The sequence below is a fragment of the Chanodichthys erythropterus genome, chromosome 12, assembly GCF_024489055.1.
Source record: "Chanodichthys erythropterus isolate Z2021 chromosome 12, ASM2448905v1, whole genome shotgun sequence".
In the NCBI taxonomy this organism is placed as follows: Eukaryota; Metazoa; Chordata; class Actinopteri; order Cypriniformes; family Xenocyprididae; genus Chanodichthys; species Chanodichthys erythropterus.
This window is the reverse complement of record NC_090232.1, coordinates 42,696,432-42,715,090: the sequence shown is the minus strand read 5'-3', so window position 1 is coordinate 42,715,090 and position 18,659 is coordinate 42,696,432. Positions and strand designations below refer to the sequence as shown.

At 36.4% G+C, this 18,659-nt stretch overlaps 1 long non-coding RNA gene across 2 annotated transcripts; it reads right to left on the bottom strand.

Annotated features, from left to right (window-relative positions):
• Positions 1-5,678: 5,678 nt before the first annotated feature.
• On the bottom strand, positions 5,679-14,319 carry LOC137032026 (uncharacterized). Of its 2 annotated transcripts, XR_010896644.1 has the most exons (5): positions 14,228-14,319; positions 14,081-14,133; positions 13,619-13,835; positions 13,379-13,453; positions 5,679-11,993 (listed from the first exon to the last, which is right to left on the bottom strand). It is a non-coding gene; the product is annotated as an uncharacterized lncRNA (long non-coding RNA). The 2 variants fall into 2 exon arrangements; XR_010896643.1 differs by lacking the exon at positions 14,081-14,133 and having other exon boundaries at positions 5,680-11,993; positions 14,228-14,311.
• Positions 14,320-18,659: the final 4,340 nt, after the last annotated feature.

The window sequence follows — 18,659 nt, the reverse complement described above, 5'->3', positions numbered from 1 at the left end:
CATCTATATTATTCTATATATAAATTAATTGTGTATAGTGTTTTTCTTAATAGAGAATATGAGTCATTCCGTTTACCTTTTTTACATTACTTCAATCTATTACCATGGCAAGACGGTTCGAGATATCCATTATCCGTTTTCAATTTAACATCTTCAATGTCTTAGCAACATGTAAAAAATGTTTGGTCTGAATGGAATAAACTCCCTAGAAGTAGTAGTTTAAAATTCAGAGCCTGTTTAGTCAAAAAATCCACATTCAAACCAAAATAGCAGACTTCCTGTTGGTCGGAGCTAATGACTGTAAATTAGAAAATTATCCGGCTTAATGAGAACAATAAGTGTACCGAGTTTGGTGACTGTAAGTTAAACTAACCCCCCCACTTTTGTCAAAAGGTGGTGCTATAGAGGCCCTGCTCCCCGCCCGTTTCTACAGTTTTGCCCATGTCTGCTGGTTGATATCTCTGATGTGTGCATTGAGTTTCATGCAATTTGAAGCATGTTAAGAGTCTCAAAAGCTTCCAAAACTAATATTAAAGTTTGATGCGTTGCCATGGCAACAGTGTTTGTGATATCACTATTCTTTTCAAAGGTTTACATTCACCATGTCTTGACATTATTCTGGTGAAGTTTGAAGCAAATCGGATAAAAATAAGATGGTGATCTCAAAGCATTTTGAAAGTGACACACTTCTTGCTACCAGTTGGTGGCGCTATAACTTTGACTCACAATAGTCACATCTATGTGATCGGACTACTACAACCAACACACTCGTGACGTTTCATAAAGATCAATCAATGTATGCAGAAGTTATAACACACTTCCTGTTTCCCTTTTCTCGCCATAAATTTGTTGCCTCGCCACGGCCAAGCCGTTCGAGATATCAAAATCCGCTGGCAATTTTTCATCGATGTCTTGACTTCATGGTGACCGAGTTTGGTGGTGATCGGAATAATCTCCTAGGAGGAGTATATCAAATTCCAGAGCACGCGTTTTTCAAACAACCCTTAATAGCTGACTTCCTGTTGAGGTGACGTATAACTTAGAGCACGAAAGTTGTTCGGCCCGATGAGGTCTATATGTGTACCGAGTTTTAGACTTATATGTGCAAGCGTGTTTCATATATGGACCAAGTTTTCGGGTGCAATTCAAGGGGGCGCTGTCGAGCCCTCCTGCCAAGCCCGGGTACCAGCCTCTGTCCGGCTGTCATGGCCGCGGGTTCTGACCCGTGTGCAAAATTTCAAGAGTTTTTGAGCATGGTAAGGGCCCCAAAAATGCCCGAATAGTCGGAAAAAATAAAAAATAAAAATAATAATAATAATAATAATAATAATAATCCTAAAGAAAACAAAAGGGCCTTCAGCCCCTTACAGGGCTTTGGCCCTAAATAAGTAGTCGAGAGTTCCCGGATGGTCTACTGCTTCCGCCCAGATTCTGAAGTGTTCCTCGATGGATACTTTTCTATCCCAGGAGGCCACGGGAGAGGATACGTCATATCAAACACGGAGGAGAAAAGCGACGCGGATGCTGTCAAATGTGAGTATTGAAAACCAAAAACACGGTTCTAATGTTGAAGTCACATTTGTTGAACTACTGTAGAGTAAACTGCTGAATGTGTAAAGATGCTAGACAGTATAGTTGTGATTTTAGTGTAAAAACGTGATTTATTTTGTATAGATAACAGGGAGCTCTAAACACACATAACTTAATTATCCAAAGATGATACATCTTAAAGATGCTTACTAAATGTTTATTTAACATCTGACAGGAAAATATTAAGAATATATAAAGTATTATGACTTATGCATGATGGATTATGTTCCATGAGTGATGTGTGTATGTGCTATCATGTAGAATTCACTGTTGTCTACACTGTTTACATTACATGAATGCAAATAATGTAAATAAACAGATAACTTATGTCTGTCTAGTTAAGTGTACATTTATTTTATTTGTCCGTTAGTACTTTTAATAAAACAAGGAACATTTGTGTTGGATAAAAAGTGAGTTAAAACAAATCTTCAACTACCTAGATTTGTAGATTTGAGCACATAAATCTCAGAGGAAACTTGAGTCTTGTCTGATGTTACAGGGACAAAAATTAATACAGAGTCTCTTTAAATCTTAAGTTGTAGTTTATTTTAATTATTGTAATTTCAAACAGAGTTATTACAGCACTTTTCTGATTCTTGATGTCAGTTCATTTGTTGAGGAGCTTTGTGGTGGAGCAGGACCTGCAAGACAAGCTGACGGCGGCATTTGTGAGAAAAAAAAAGAAAAAAAAAAAGGAAAACCTGAAACAAAAATTTAAAGTAAGATAATTTTGTTACTTCTAAAGCAGAAATCAGATGACATTGTGCTGTTAAAATGACTGCTTTTGTATGATGATTGTGTATTTTTGTAGGATGTGAATGTCCTCAGACAGGTGTGAGCACTGAGGATGGAGAGCCACAGCAGATCCTGGGAATGGTTCAGTGTCATGGATGAGACTCTCCATCACTCCTCCTGCCCTTTCTGCCTCATCTGACCTGATGTTGATGTGATTTCTTCATCCTCAGTGAGTCCAGAGCCAGCAAGAGCATCTAGACAAAGACCAAACAGTGAGGATGTGATTTTGGTCCAGTTTGTTCTGCTGGTTTCTGTTCATACAATGAGCTTCAAAAACATCATCAAATAATGTCATGAAGCTTCTGGAAGTCAGGCTCCATTGACTGATATTGTAGAAACTAGCTGGACAAACTTGTTCAAAATCACCTTTTGTGTTCAGAAAGAAAAAATGAACACAGGGATTGAACAGCGTGAAGGTGAGTGAATAATGTCTGAATTTATGTTTGGGTGAATTAACCCTTTAAGCCCCCAAATAGGAATATGTATGAAATGTATGTATTTATATTATAGTAGGACCTTGAAAAAGTAAACTTTAAGAAATAAACAGCTTGAATTAGCGTTTGTGCTCGAAACACTAACAAAAAAGGATTTAAAAAAAATTGAATTTACATTTGGCAGATGCTGTTATCTAAAGTGACATACAGTGCTCTTATTACAGGGGTGATCCCGTTGGAGCAACCTGGAGTAAAGTGTCTGGATCAAGGACACACTGGTGGAGACGCTGCAGAGATCGAACCAGCAACCTTCTGCTGACCAGCTCAGCGGTTTAGACCACTACACCACAAAAGTAATGAAGCTACAAAAGAAATCATGTAATTGTAAAATTATGAAATGAAGTATGGCAAGAAACTGAATGCTGACATGAATGAAGTGTAAAAAGTTTTAATCTGTTTATTGAGTCATGCTGATGGAGAGCACATGAATGTTTGCAGCAGCCAGATTGTCCCGCACATCTTCTCCCACTCTTGCTTCAAGGTTGTGGTGTTCAGGGGTCCATCATCATGGTCTTCCTCATCCTCTAGATCAACGATGTCCCCATTGAGAAGAGCAACGGTGAGGGACATGATGATAAAAGTGTTCATCAGCTGCTTCATCAGAATAAAGCTGCAGAATCGGCACAGCTGTGTGAGATGGCAGCAGGACTGTAAATACCTGATTGTTAGATCAATACATTTGAATAAAGCTTTGTTTCGTGTGTTGTTGACTTGTACATGCATTTATTTAATTATTGTCATTATTACTTTTATTAATTCTTTACTTACTTTAATTATGCTATTATCAGTAAATGTATATATTTTATTACTTCAAGCTTACATTGACTGTAAATGGAGATGTATTCACGTCAGCTGTATTTGTCTAGTGTGCACAGCTGTCATAAAACAAAACATTTCATTTTGCTTGTTTTACTATAGAAGTAATATGGAAACTAATATAATTAAGTTTTGGTTTATGGTTAATGTTGGGGTGTGTTAGCAAAGCAATTCATTCTGAGGTAATCTTAATTTCAAGTAGATTTTACTTACATTTTTTGAGTATAAAATCAACAGTCTTCTTCAAAGGTGTACACTCATAGAAAATAATGAATTCGAAGATGTGGCGTGGTGCTGAGCTTTGCGTCCAGTGTGCGACCCCCTTTAGAGTTCCTTTCACTGAAACTAAGGGTCAAGCCCAAACCTTGAAAAACAACCCCACACCATAATCCCCCCTCCACCAAACTTTACACTTGGCACAACGCAGTCAGGCAAGTACCGTTCTCCTGGCAACCACCAAACCCAGACTCGTCCATCGGATTGCCAAATAGAGAAGCGTCATTCGTCAATCCAGAGAACATGTCTTCACTGCTCTAGAGTCCAGTGGCGGTGTGCTTTACACGACTGCATCTGACGCTTTGCATTGCACTTGGTGATGTAAGTCTTGGATGCAGCTGCTCGGCCATGGAAACCCATTCCATGAAGCTCTCGACACACTGTTCTTGAGCTAATATGAAGGCCACATAAAGTCTGTAGCTATTGACTTTGCAGAAAGTTCTTCGACTTCTGCGCACTGTGTGCCTCAGGATGCACTGACCCCGCTTTGCGATTTTACGTGGACTATCACTTCGTGGCTGAGTTGCTGTTGTTCCCAATTGCTTCCACTTTGTTATAATACCACTAACAGTTGACTGTGGAATATTTAGTGAGGAAATTTCACGAATGGACTTATTGCACAGGTGGCAACCTATCACGGTACCACGCTTGAATTCACTGAGCTCCTGAGAGAGACCCATTATTTCACAAATGTTTGTAGAAGCAGTCTGCATGCCTAGGTGCTTAATTTTATACACATTTGACCATAGAAGTGATTGGAACGCCTGAATTCAATGATTTGGAGGGATGTCCTAACACTATTGTGTACATAATATAGTGCAATATAGTGTACATCCAAGAGTTTTACACACTGGTCTGTTATTGTAGGGGACATCGACATCACATTTTCAAGCCCCTAAACATGATGCAGAATTAAACAAACTGTGATTGGTTGCTTTACATGTCAGTCAGACGTCCTCTTGGGCAGTCCTTGGCCAATGAAAGCTACAATGAGGTCCAGACCTTCTGCAGTCAGTCTGAAGGTCTGGCTACACGAGACTAGGGCTGATCAGACCTACTTAACACTCCACTGTAGAGGCCTGCATTCCCGCGGCTCTCCTATGGGAACTGTGGGACCTGATCAGATTTCTTGCAGCGCGGGATTAAATATAAAGTTAAAGACGGTGCGGTCAGTAACCCTGGTCTACTTTGGACAGGAGCAGGCAGTCTGACAATAGCCCGGCCACTCCCGATGTCCTTTGACAACAGTGTATCCATGCTTGAACTTGAAGTGAACAAACCTTTCTGCAGTGCCCAGATAGCATGGTGACATTGATACACTGTTGAGTTTTGATCCAAACCATCATTTTGGTTGAGATTGACATTTCAGTGCTTAATGTATGTTGGATCAACATTGAAATTTTAATGAAAGCCGACAGCACAACTAACAGTGATTTGTAGTTAATGACCACAAGATTCTGCAGGTCTGTATCTCTGCAGAACACAAGTTGGTGTTTACCAATAGGGGCAGACTGGCCATTGGGAGTTCCAGGAGTTTTTCCGGTGAGCCGCTGGACAATGTGGGCCGGCCTGTTGAATCGTAAATATATCAAGAATGATTTATAGTAAATTTACATAGTCTATAGGCCTATAAATATACTCTGAATATTTCAGGGGGGAAAGCAGACATTCTAAATGCCCTGGAGGAAAAAAAAAAAAAATCTAAATTGCTCTTTTATTTGTAAAAAAAAATAAAGTTTTTTTTGTGTTCATTTTTATTGTATATGCCAGTGTAAACAGCTCAGTAACCCTTTTATTTAAAGTCTGTTTATGCTGTTTAAATGAGTGTTCTCAGGCTTGTTGTGCTTTGCGGAGTTGACGTGACTAGATACTGTTTCTTATTCATCTTTCCGCACCCCTGATAATAAGTACAGTAATTTTATTTTAAGTGCCACCTTTTCTTATCAAGTCAAGAGAAGTAGTTGTCATTCTTCTCATTACAGTCAAGCCTAACACATGAATCCTTGGGTGTGGTGCATGTACAGGTGAACACCCAAAACTTTCTGTGATGCTTGTTGGAATGGAACACCTGCTGGAACTTAAAAGTGATGTTGTATAATGTTTTCATAAATCTACGCAAGTGAGAATGTAAATAATAATAATAATAATAATAATAATAAGATTGGTATTTAAAATGCCAAAATTGTAGGAATAAAATCCACATTCAAATAGTCAGTGGATTTTGGATGACAGCGGATAAATTGATCGTTCACCAGCAAAATGTAATTCTTTCATCTATAGCAGCCAGTGTCCAAAATACTGAGTTTTTCTCTTACTCAATCTTGAAGTAATTCATGAATATTTATTACAGTGGCAATGCAGAATTTTATTGAAATCCCACAATAAAGAATATCAGATTAAATTTCTACTTTCTGACTTTTTTTTTCCCCCATTCCTGGATTCAAACATTTCAACACAATTGGTTTTCCTTGCAAAACCGGTAGGCTGTTCACTTCAGGAAAATCTAATTAGTACAATAAGAAGAATATCAAATGATATTTGTATTTTCAGGCTCTCAAAAATCTTTCAGTCAACTTCAACTTTCCTGTTTTGTTCCATACTTTGACTTGACCAACCAAACAGGATAACTGCAGATAAGATTTTAAATTAAATGACAAACCCGGAGGTATTCAGAGAACAAAATTGTGACTGCTGGCGAACTTGCACAATGCAGTTGGACTTAGAATCATGAAAAACTGAAAGGGCAAAGGTAGAATAGGCCATAAGGGGAACTAGGAAAAAGTGGAAGTGATTTTCATTCCCACGACTGGGCACTACTTTTTAAATGCATTTTTGCATAGACAACACCCTTATGGACTTTATGTTAAAAGTTCCCCACAAAATATCCTGCAGGTTTTTGTCACGATCCATAAATGTGTATAATTGTGAAAAAAAAAAAAAAAAAAAAGTCTTATGCTGCTGGTTTTGCGACATACGGCATAAGGCAATTCGAAAATTCATCATGTCATGTTGTCATTATTGGCATTCTGCCAAGTGTCAGCCCTTTACATTTGTTTGCTTCTCTGCTGCTACCCTTTTGCTCACATAATATATTTTAATACAGCCAAATTCCCAGTAAAATTGTTTCATCTATAAATTTCTGTTTTTGTTGTCAGACAATATGAAATGACCGAAATGCATCCTATTAAGATTACATACAGGGGTCAACATTAAGCCTTCTCATATGAACACGCGTAAATCGGTCATTCACTTGTACAAGTAAAACATCTGCTTGTCCGGAAATTTTTATTTTTTTTTTGCGGTGGAAATATAAATTTGTTCTGAAGCAATATCCTTTCAAAATATTGCAGCTTATGTAAATCTGAATATTTTTGATTGATTATAACTGCATTAAATAATGTTATGGGATTGTGTGGTAGCCAATTTAAGAAAAGCAGCATTCTTGATACTGGTAAGCAAATCTACTCGACCAAGTTATAAAAACTCCACGTTTTGAATTTTTACCGCAGTATGTTTAACCAAGTTTCTTTTTGTGTGTGTTTCACTCATATTTCCATTTCTCCTCAACAGCTCAACCTTGTTATCGCCAGTAGCCTACATTATACAGCCTATTATTATCGACTATCGATAGCCACTAACACTAAATGTAATATAATCAGTCACTCGCATTTTGGCGATTCCCAAGTTGCTGTGTTTTTTTTTTTTGTTGTTGACGTTCAGGTCCTTGTCTGGTCGGGAAAGTAAAATTCGAGCTCTGATCATGTTAAACCAGCACTAAAATCCTGTTTTATAATCGAGACGTTGTCTCACAAAATCACCATACACATAAGATAGACATTTTGCAGTGATTTTGGCAATATGCGGCAGGAAAGCAAGATCTTGTGTGGCAGTACCGGTGGGTCTCGGACGCTATCAGGTTAACAAGTCACTATTTTCATCACCGGTGTGCTCCCAGGTCCGCATGACAGCTTTCACATTACCAATTTTTCATGCGAACTGTGCTCCGTTTCGAACTAAACTACCAGTTGTGAAAGCATGTGTGTTTATCAAACACGACTTGGTGGTGCTCAAGCACAAAACGGTCTTGCCTAGCATATATTGATACCAAGACGATGAAGAGAAAGTAAGTAAACGAGGAAGTCCCCTACAAACTATCCCTGCGTCTCAAACAGCTCCCTAGCTTTCTAGGTGGCCGACTCTGATCAGTGCCCTGATTACTGAACTAGGGAGCGGATTGAGATGCACGCAATGCTCTGCCAGTTCTTGGCCACACCAATAGATGTGTATTATTTCTGGTATGTGTATTACATGGGATGCTGGTGCTGGTTTGCTGGGGACCACCAGCATGGGATGCTGGTGCTGGTTTGCTGGTGATCAGCATATGTTGTGTTTTGGTGCTGGTATGCTGGTCACCACTAGCATGGGATGCTGGTGCTGGTTTGCTGGTGACCACCAGCAAGGGATGCTTGTGCTGGTATGCTGGTCATCAGCATACCAGCACCAAAACACAACATATGCTGGTCTTGCTGGAATGGGATGCTGGTGCTGTTATACAGTTTTATTTTATTCTATTTACAACTACACATAAGTTACTTTAATAATAATATATGTGACCTGATCCAGCAAAATGAGTCACAGTGACCCAAATTTCAAAATTGAGATTTTGGTATCAATGGAAAGATGAGACAATAAGCTTTAAAATGATATCATAGTCAAAGTCATACCTTGAATGGTTTTAAAGATATACCCATTTTAATTATGGTCGTCTGCCCTCTTTTTCCAATTGAAAACCTGAGAAAATCGCTTTTAAAGTTTTTTGCACGTTTTTTTGTTGATATCTTTCAAAATCCATTGCATTTAAAGGGATAAACTATTTATTTTACAGCTTAATTTGACCAAAGACATTTATATATATATATAAATGCTATTAAACCATGCTGAAGCTCAAATTATTTTAAAGTATTTATATGAATAAACCCTTTAAGACCTGAAGGCTTTTTTAGAGTTCTTTTTTTTTTCTTTTTCTGAGCGACACACACAAAAGTAAAGACTCATAACTCCAAAACTTTAGCAAGGAGAGTCTAAAGGTAGGTATCATTTGATAGAAAACATTTTAAAAATTAAGAAAATATAAATTACATTACATTTGGACATTATCTTGCTGAGAAACAGCTAATAAAAGACAAAAAATATATATAATTTTTTTAAAAATTATTTTTCTTTTTTTATTTGGCATGGAATAACTCAGGAACACAATAAGATCGCTAAAAAAAATATTTTTTGGTGATGCTCTCCTGTATGTGAGCTGCATCTGGTTCAAATTTCGTGGTGATATTATAAAGAATAGTTTGAAAAATTGTTGTTCATTTTTTCCGCAGCCAGGTGGCGCCAACGGGCGGTAAACTCCTGTTTAGAGGCACTTCTCAGCACTCGTTAGGAGTTTTTCAAAATGGTTAGATGAATAAAAAAGATGAGATTCTAAGCTTTAAAATTATATCTATTATGTGTTATTCCACGTTGGAAAACGAACATGGATGGGTCCGGGAACATTGGATACACACTGCATCCTGGAGAGATGAGAGACATGTTTTTAGCCAAGTATGTTAAATCATTTCGTGAGTAATATCTTGTGATCATCGCAATATATTATATTGATTTTGGATTCATTTTAATCTTGAGAATCTGCTTTAAATATTGATGTGCTATTGTTATGATCTGTGCATTTTTCATGATGTTATGAGCACGTGAAATATACATACTTGTATTCAGTTAGCTGCTGTGCTATTTTTGTTGTAAACGCATATTACTCAGACTCATTAGAGGGTGAAAACAACGCAACAGAAGCATGTTGGAGGCTTGATATGAAAGCTTAAAGTCTCTGGTTTTGTATGCAAAAAGAATTTTTGTGCTACCTATATGGATTCAATTTTAAAGAGAGACACGCAAATGGGAGTTTTATTTTATAAGGCGCGCTAGTCTGACAGGAGGATGGCTGGACCGATCGCGTGCCTGTCAGTCAGTCGAGGGCTTCCCATTGTTAAAAATCAGCGTTTAGGTCAGTGTGTTTACATTTCTAAGCTTTTTGATTGGTTATATACAACGTGTAATACCATATTTGTAGAGCAGAGATAGTGATGTTTCAGGGGATACAGGGAAATGCTCATAAGTGACGAGAGGAGTTGAGAAGTTCATTTCCAGCGAATTTAGTAAAACCATGTCAAATTTAATAGCCATTTTAAATACCTTTACTCAATTATCTGGACTACGAAACTTTGGGAGATTATTTTTGAAAGTCTGTTCTTTGAAATTACCTTAAAAAAAAAAAAATCAAATTTTTCATTGTTTTTCCACATTATCGGCCCATATCTTAAAATAGAACGTTGCGACTTCCGACTCATTTCGCCAAATCGGGTCACATATCGTTCAGTAAACATTAACACAATAATAATTTTTTTAACAAAAACAACAGTCATCTGGCTCAGCAAGCAAATTACAATGAAACATTAATTCAACAATTCATTGTAAGTGCTCAAATTTTTAAGGATTTTATGTTTTTTTTGGTCTGTTGAGTTGCGAGTTATAGTCAGAATTGTGAGATATATAGTCAGAATTGCGAGATATAAAGTCAGAATTGCGAGATATAAAGTCAGGATTGCGAGATAAAGTCAGAATTGTGTGATAGAAAGTCGCAATTACCTAGGGCTGCACGATTTATCATGATTAAATCGCACGCGATCCAGCAAAGGCTGCGTTTATTTAATACGCAGCTTGTCAGAGCTGTACGGTTCTGATCAGTAGTAAATGCCTCTGCATAAAAGCGCCCTGTGGCTTTCAGATGGAGAGACTCTAAATATGCCCTGCAGCAGAAGAGTATAATATAACACTCATCATATCGCTGTAGCTGAATAAACAGAAGACTGAAACGTTTCGATTGATTAAACATGACTGATAAACACACGACTGCCTTATTCTGTGTAAGAAGCCACATCATCTACAAAGGATGCTAAACTCGTTATGAAGTGAGTTTGGAGTAAGACATGTTATTAAATGTCTTTTGTTGGACAAGATGTTAATAAATGCTTCTCATGTATGGAAAGATGTTTGACGCTTGTTGCTTTTTCAAAGTACATTATAAGCAACTTAAACTCGCAGTGCTTTTAGATGGATTAGCATTTGGAGCCATAGTTCATTGACAAGCCGCGCATAAAAAAAAAAAAAAAAATGAATCGCAGCCTTTGCGATTTCATAATCGAACTAAGAATCGTGTTTAAGTGATAATTGCAATCAAGTTCAATTATATTTTCCATATTGTGCAATAAATCGTGCAGCCCTACAATTACATTTTGTAATTTAGTGATGGCATCAAGCTTCCATAGAGATATCCATGTCTATTTGTCAGCAAAACTGTCATGCAAACCATCCCTTTGAGGAACTCTCCCAGTTTCACAGAAAAGGCTTAAAGGATTAGTTCACCCAAAAATAAAATTTCTGTCATTAATTACTCACCCTCTTATCGTTCCACACCTGTAAGACCTTTGTTCATCTTCGGAACACAAATTAAGATATTTCTGATGAAATCCGAGGGTATCTGATCCACACATAGACAGCAACGTCATTGCACCTTTTGACATCCAGAAAGGTAATTGAAAACTTAGTGAAGTTCTTACAGGTTTGGAACGACAAGAGAGTGAATAATTAATGACAGAAATGTAATTTTGGAGTGAACTAACACTTAAACTGAAAGCATATCTTAAAATATGTCAGTGTCAAGACGCACAACAGTAATGTTATTTTTTTTCTAAAGCATGTTTAAAAAAGCTACTTAAATGTCCTAATTTAACTAAAACCTAATCCTGACTTAATCTAAGCCCTGTCTGTGAAACGGGACCAATGATTACAATATAAGGATAATATCTGTTAGTTTTGTAAGTCCATCTATAGTTTCCATCATCTGAAGTCTTCACAAGTGAGGCTGGATCCAAAGTGGAGCTGCTGTAACCTCTAGTAACCTTGCTGGGCATCCTGAGATAGAAAGAGAAAGAGCAACAGCAACAAGAGAAAGATTAGAACTTCCTCTTTTAATGGACTTTGATATGATGATTTGCTGCTCAAGAAACATTTCGGATTATTATCAATGCTGAAAACAGTTGTGCTGATTAATATTGTTGTGAAAATTGTTTTAACAGTTTAAACCTATTTTTATTATTATTTTTTTTTATTATTATTTGTTGATCCCAAACCTATAAACTGTAGTGTACTCTAATGGGGTCAATATATATATATATAAATTCACATTTTTATTCAGCAAGGATGCATTAAATTGACCAAAAGTGAGAGGAAATATTTCTGTTTCAAAAAAATGTTGTTCTTTTTTAACTTCTATTAAACAAAGAATCCTGAAAAAAAAAAAAAAAAAAAAAAACGAAGCAGCACAACTGTTTTCAATATTGATAATAATCAGAAATGTTTCTTGAGCATCAAATCAGCATAATAGAATTATTTCTGAAGGATCATGTGACACTGAAGACTGGAGTAATGATGCTGAAAATTCAGCTTTGATCACAGGAATAAATTACATTTTACTATATATTCACATACAGTGGCGGCTGGTGCAAAAAATATTTTGGGGGGCGCAAATTTTTTTTTTAGAAATGCAGGTATGAATAGGCTAATTGTTAAATATCCATTTAACAAGTGAGCGGCGGCGGCGCTCGTTGACGGAAGTTCTCGTCCACGCCTAACTGTAAAATGGAAATATTTCCTCGACTTTTACAGATGGAAATGTATGGAAAAATGTCTGTGAAATGTAAATTATGCACTGAGGAAATTATTAAACGTCACCTCAGCTTAAAAAAAATATATTAATAGAGGTATGTTTGTTTCCACCAATCGCTGCACAAGTTAAGGTTACGTATGATGACGAAAGCACGTTAGTGCGAGCCCTCCCGGAACCCATAGAGAATGCATTGCAGTGCCTGCAGTTCGAAAAAAAAGTTCTTTGAATGGAAGTCCATGGGAGCACTCGGGGCAAATCTCCACCAGACTGAAATGCCCCAAAAGAGGCGGTACTCCACAGAGCGTGACTCGACGCTGATTGGACTACATCCAGAGGCAGAACAAACAGCCCAGCAGTGACCGCTAGCGTAACTCTGTGGTTGAATGTGATTGAAAAATCCGTCCTTTTCTCACTTTGGTGGTGCGTTGCCCTATTGCCCTAATGAAGAAACCGCCCCTGTTCACATAATAAAAAGTATTTTAAATTGTAATATTTCAAAATGTTACTATTTTTACTGTATGTTGATCCAATGAATGCAGCCTTTGTGAACAGAAGATACTTTAAAAACATTGAACATCTTATCGACCCCACACTTTTGAACATTAGTGTATGTTTAAGAGGCTTTACTTACTAGTCATGTGGTCCGACAGGAACTTTTTTATCCGCTCCAACTCTGCTATGGTGCAGGGCATCAACAGGGAAGGATCTAGGAACATAAAAAATTTGTCACAGAGCCAACAATATTATTATTCAATGCCAGGTTCATTAAAAGAAAAGAAGCTACAGCAGGAAAAGAAGAATACACAGAAAACTGAATTTATGTTTTTTTGTTTACTTATTCATTAAATATTGCTCATACAGTGTCACTTACATTTGGATGTCAAAGCCTTCTTAAAACAAATTAAATAAATAAAAACTGTAAATTTGAGAAAATAAAAGAAGAAAATAACAGATGCATGGTATAGGTAAAAAATATTGTGGAAAAATGAATATGGAGTTAATTGGTGAGTTTCACATGTGTTTCCTTCCTGTCAGCAGGTTCCTTCACGGAGCTTTCCCTCTGTTGTAGAGGGGTTATTTTGTCGCTGCTGAAATCACAGAACAATGTTTATCAATATTTGTTTACCATGAGAGATCAAAACGCTTTTGAAAACTTGAACCGATTAACAGTAGGCTACATTTACGTTTATAAATTAGCCAGCTTCTAATCACCCATTGACACAAAACCTTTACAAAACTATCAAAACCTCTACACATCATCTACACATAAAGATGTGATTAAAAGCCTAAACTATTATAAACAAATCGATCGTTAGAGTTAGCCTAACGTTACCTCTTCTGAAAACGGGATGCTAACGGAGATGATAACGGAGTTTTTCGAAGACACTAAATATTCAACATAAGTGTGTCAATTACATGTTAGAGAAGTGTCAAGAACAGTTGTGTGTGTTATTCGTGTGATTTTAGCGATTAAACTCACCTGGAAGAAGTGAAAACAACAGCGAGAGGCTTCTGTTTTTGCTGCTTGTCAGTTGTTGTTCCAGCGTTTGAAAGTGGTTCGGCGCGCACGCGCATTAAAACACGTCACAGTCATGCAGCATTTACATAAATAATCATCTAGAATTAAAACATTACATAAAAAAATCTCATTAATATTAAATCATTAATTTAAAACTCATTTTGTAGTTTTAGGACCCTATAGGAGCAAAATGCCACCCCAGCATAGTGGGACAATTGTGGGACTTTTATAACTTAATAATTGTGTAACTTTTATAACTTATTTATTTATTTTTACAAACATTCAACCACGTTATTAAATTTGAAAGCGTGCCCATAGGCAGTTTTTTTTTGTCATTCTTAATATTTTTTATTCAGACTTTCAGATGTGATAACGTTTGCGCAGTTTTTTGAAACTACAAACACAAATACTGTGATAACGTTTGCAAAGTAAAAAACGAAATTATATTTATGCGAGGGAACGGTTGCGTCATGTTGACATTTCTTGTGCTTATGTGGCAAATGTGAGAAGATGGCTACAGAACCAGAAAATATGCTGCAGGGAGATAGAACAGGTATTAATTTATTTACATTTGTAATTGTTGCAAAAAAATAATACGTGACATAAAACTGTCTGACGCTATTTGTTGTATCAAAGGTTACAAGACGGATGAAAGTCACTCCATCATGTATGGTGGACCATCCCGGAATGGATCCAGTTTGTTTAAATGTGTTTTCGTTACAAAACGCTTTTAACATTTACAGGGCTGACTATAAATGATTATTTAAATGATTAGCACATTTTAGAAAAAATGTCAATTTCTTCTAAATATTACAAATGTTTGAATTTTTAGTCTAATATTTCCCGGGTTATATTCAAAGGAAATAATAGTGAAAACAAAACATATTAGAGCTTTAAATAATTTCACAATAACTTGCATATACTTTTTTTTTTTTTTTTTTTTTTAATTTACATTATGTATAAAAACACTGAACTGTACAAATAAGTATAGAAATAAAATCATTTTAATAAAAGGACATTCCTCCAAAAATAAATTGAACCATGATCAATTAAATATCAAATATTTCAACTCCAGACAACAAATGATAGATATTTGAAAGAAAAAAACACAGAAAAATCCTTGAACCCTGTTTTGAGAACGTGCCTGTGTGTGTGCGTTAGTCGTTACAGATTTTTAGCTTATTGCAGTTTTGTGAGCTGGTGCTGGGGTTTCCTTGGAAGAAAAGTTCGAATTGTGATTCCAGCCTGTGTGGTCCTGAGGATTCGAAGAGAGTTTCCTGATGCCCAGGGAAGTTATGTTTCCACTGCTATGCCGATGATACTCAGTTATATATTTCAACACAACCAGATGAAATCTCTAAATTATCCAATCTGACAGAATGTATTAAAGAAGTAAAACATTGGATGACTAGTTATTTTCTTATATTAAATTCAGATAAGACTGAAGTAATACTTATTTGGCCAAAAACCTGTACACAGAATCTCTCAGACTACAATCTGCATTTACAAGGATGTACTGTTACTCCATCCTCAACAGTTAAAGACCTGGGTGTTATATTAGACAGCAACTTGTCCTTTGAAAATCATATTTCATATGTTACAAAAACAGCCTTCTTCCACCTCAGAAACATTGCTAAGATTCGGAATATGTTATCTATTTCTGACGCAGAAAAGTTAGTTCATGCTTTCATGATGTCTCGACTAGATTACTGTAATGCATTATTAGCTGGTTGTCCTGCTTCCTCAATAAATAAGCTACAATTAGTATAAAATGCAGCTGCTAGAGTTCTTACCAGGTCAAGAAAATATGACCATATAACACCAATCTTATCATCTCTACACTGGTTACCCATTAAGTTCCGTATCGATTATAAATTATTGCTAATGACCTATAAGGCTCTCAATGGTTTAGCTCCTGTGTACTTAACCGATCTTCTATCACCCTACAATCCATCACACTCTTTAAGATCACAAAACTCTGGACTTCTGGTTGTACCTAGGATAGCTAAGTACAATAAAGGAGGGAGAGCGTTTCCACATTTGGCTCCGAAACTCTGGAATAGCCTTCCTGATAATGTTCGGGGCTCAGACTCGCTCACCCAGTTTAAATCTAGATTAAAGACACATCTCTTTAGCCAAGCATTCACATAATGCATCTCATATCAGATCAATTGCACGTGACTATCTTTGCTTAATGTTATGAACAGCAGCTACGCTAATTAGTCTCCATTTGCTTTTCTGTTTCGAGAGGACTTCAGCTTCAGTTTGGATCCAGCCTCTTAAGAAGACCTCAGATGACCAACACCTGTGAAGAGACTGCGCCAACTCCTGCGAGGACTTCAGAAGACGCAATCATCTGGATCAACATGCACATTGCACAATTTCTATATCCTAATCATTGTTAATGTAATTCATTTTTCAGGAGCTCATTGCCTCTACGTTCAGTTAAACTGCTAACAGTGATTGTAAATTAATTGCCTAAAATATTACATTATTTGCTAACTGCATTCTTTAAATTGTAATGTTGACATCTGTAAAGCTGCATTGAAATGATATGTATCGTGAAAAGCGCTATACAAATAAATGTGAATTGAATTGAATTATGTAGGTTTTCGACCACCTATTGATTAAACCGAGAAACCCTACTAGAGATGGCCTCCTCCTTCTCTGGCCAGTCATACTCTGCACACAATGCTGGTGGTATTGGTATCCTCAAAACATCATCCACATATAGTGCAGGATCCACAAAGACTTTATCAAATATGAGGTCCAGCAGGTCATCCACATACCCTGTGCAATATAACATTTTATTTTATTTTAAATTAGTAAAATATTGAGTTTTCAAATAGCTTGTAAGAAACGATGCAAAAAAGATATGTACATTTGTAGTAAATTTGTTAAGTAAACTCATTGTATACTGAATGTTGTAACTTCTCTGACCTGGTATTCTCCCTTCTTGGCCTTTTGAAATGTCACTTTGAACACCGGTCTAGTCTGTAAGCAATAAATACATTTTCAACATACAATGTCTACAGTGTATGTAAACGTAATTTTTTTTTTACAACAATAACATTACCTGCGCAACATTCCCAGAAATGGTAAAACCACATTTTTTGGTGTAAACCGTAGTATTACACTGTGGAAAACCTTGATAGAAGAAGTCTGGAAGTGCAGACTTAGCTTGGCAACATCTTTCACAATTCTCTTGTTGGAGAGAACTATCTCCAACTTTAAATATGGCAGTGTTCCTAAATTATTGGAAGTGTTCCTATAGTATGATATGTAATTTTAAATAAAAAAAGGTAAGCTATATGATCTGCATACATTTTTTAAAAGTAACTATTGCTTCTTTAGCCTACATACCAGCAGATAGCCACTTTTTTGTGTCTCGACTTCTCCTTGTTCCATGTAGACATGCTGGAAAATTGCTGTCTTCATGTGTGTGCTTATTTTGGATATGGTTTATCATAGACATCCATTTAGCCACTCTTTCAGGTCCACTGCTTGATGATGCAGCAGTCCAATAGATGTGGTTTTTTATACTACGCAACCATTTACGTATTTTCTCACAACCCTTCAACTTGCACACTTTTTCCAGCTGCTTTGAAATTCCTGGAGATTGCAATTAAATACAAACATGACAACACACAATAAGTAGAGCAATGTGTCATTACATATAATGTAATGGTGGTGTTTATATATATATATGTTTATATATATATATATATATATATATATATATATATATATATATATATATATATATATATATATATATAAATGATCCGCTAACACATAATCATCCGCTAATACAGTTTCATCGCAATTATTAGTCTGTAAAAATCTAGAAAATGATACGATGGTAGTAAGGTTATTTACCTTTCTCTACGTGCCAGACATCATAGAATTGGTTGACATTGCGTTCCCTGAGGAATTTTTGTATTTGCGGATGTCGGTCAGTCACAATGCAGTCCAGAGTCACTCCACGAGCATCCAAAAAGTCAAGACCTCTCTTAAAACCTTCCTTTTCCATATGGTAACTTCCTCCAACTTCATTACTCTGACAAGTGATTAAAATATAATTATTTTTTTGCGTTTAAAATGAAATATTCAAGTTTTCCAGGACGTTGCATCAAAGGTTTCTGCTCATTTACCTGGACGAGTTGTACATCAACAACGGTGTTTGTCTCCAGGTCCATCATTGTGTAACTGCCATATTTGGCAGAGTGCCCTTCAAAAACAAAAATACATAATCTCTTATTACACAATGTGCCTTGTCTATAAGATAAAATTCTATATATTTTTTTCTTTATAAAAAAACAATGTAAATTTGTCCCACAATGTACCTGGTGAGTCAGCCCTCATAATGACCTTTTCCCTTTGAGCCAACAGC